At 34.4% G+C, this 1,688-nt stretch overlaps 1 long non-coding RNA gene across 1 annotated transcript; it reads left to right on the top strand.

Moving 5' to 3' along the window:
• Positions 1–6: 6 nt before the first annotated feature.
• Positions 7–1,190, top strand: LOC111084187. The gene is made up of 2 exons (XR_002609433.1): positions 7–232; positions 281–1,190. It is a non-coding gene; the product is annotated as an uncharacterized LOC111084187 (long non-coding RNA).
• Positions 1,191–1,688: the final 498 nt, after the last annotated feature.

Raw genomic sequence — 1,688 nt, 5'->3', positions numbered from 1 at the left:
AGATACCAGGTGTTGTAAACTGTCAGTTAGTACTGAGTATACACAGATACCAGGTGTTGTAAACTGTAAGTTAATACTGAGTATACACCAGATACCAGGTGTTGTAAACTGTAAGTTAATACTGAGTATACACCAGATACCAGGTGTTGTAAACTGTAAGTTAATACTGAGTATACACCAGATACCAGGTGTTGTAAACTGTAAGTTAGTACTGAGTATACACAGATACCAGGTGTTGTGAACTGTAAGCAAGTTAGTACTGAGTATACACAGATACCAGGTGTTGTAAACTGTAAGTTAGTACTGAGTTTACACAGATACCAGGTGTTGTAAACTGTAAGTTAGTACTGAGTATACAAAGATACCAATATCTTGTTAAATATATTTAACCTGAATAAGTAATAATTGAACAAAAATTGTACACACTTTACATTAACATATTTTTTATTGCCTTGTTATAAATTTTTAATTTAGTTTTAGGTTGTTCATAATGGCTCCATATACCTGTTTTGGTTATTCAGTCGAAGATACAAACTGTCAAGCTTGTTGTTTTTAGTGTTACATGAATGTAGTTCAAGTTGTTGCTTGTAGAGTACAAATTGAAGATGAACTTGAATAGTTCTTTTCTCTATTTATAAAGGATTCAGCCAAGTTCCAGGAGTATATAGTTCTCTACTGTGTTTCCAAACAGTTTGGTTAAGTTGCAAATAATACCTAAAGGTTTACTATGATAAAGATCATTAAAAGGTACCATAAGTTCTTTAGGAATCAGACTCTGCTTATATCTCTAGATGTATAACTGTCATATGATAATCTTATATCCAGTCTTTCTGCTGATATAACTCTGACTAAGTTAATGCTACAAGAAGACGACAGTAGTCAAGAATTAGAGATTAATTTGGTATTGAAACTGTGAGGCTGCTATACCACTCCTACATTCTACACCTGTCAGTATACCACTCCTACGTTCTACACCTGTCAGTATACCACTCCTACATTCTACACCTGTCAGTATACCACTCATACATACACCTGTCAGTATACCACTCCTACGTTCTACACCTGTCAGTATACCACTCCTACGTTCTACACCTGTCAGTATACCACTCCTACGTTCTACACCTGTCAGTATACCACTCCTACGTTCTACACCTGTCAGTATACCACTCCTACGTTCTACACCTGTCAGAACGTAGGAGTGGTATACTTTGGTGCACTTTTTAAACATGTTACAAATATCTACATAAAGGAATCAAACTTTCAAAAATACAAAAGTCTTTTGACTTTATGGCTTCCTGTGTAATGTGTTTAAGATGATAAAAGAAAAAAACCAAGTCTTTTATCTTGGCAAATAATTTATTCACATACCCACAAACTTAGTACAGAGCAAATGAATCCTACAATATTACTCTCCGAGTTAGAAGTAACACTAAGTACTACATCCAGCAAATGTCATATTACATTTGAATATTAGTAAAAAAAAATACTCACAACATTATATACATAGAAAGTCATATATATATATATACAGCAATCCCACAGGGATTAGTGAATGTCCAAGAAGGGTTTATCTAGTGAAGGGGATTCTTGTGGCAACAGTTACATATTATAAATATGGAGTGAAGCACATGTTTATTAACCACTCTTTACTAATCTAGCCTCCCTCTTTGTTCTTCCTGCAACTCGGT

This window comes from Limulus polyphemus, unplaced genomic scaffold, assembly GCF_000517525.1.
Source record: "Limulus polyphemus unplaced genomic scaffold, Limulus_polyphemus-2.1.2 Scaffold14453, whole genome shotgun sequence".
NCBI lineage: Eukaryota > Metazoa > Arthropoda > Merostomata > Xiphosura > Limulidae > Limulus > Limulus polyphemus.
The sequence above is the reverse complement of the archived record's forward strand: the minus strand, read 5'-3'. Positions and strand labels throughout refer to the sequence as shown.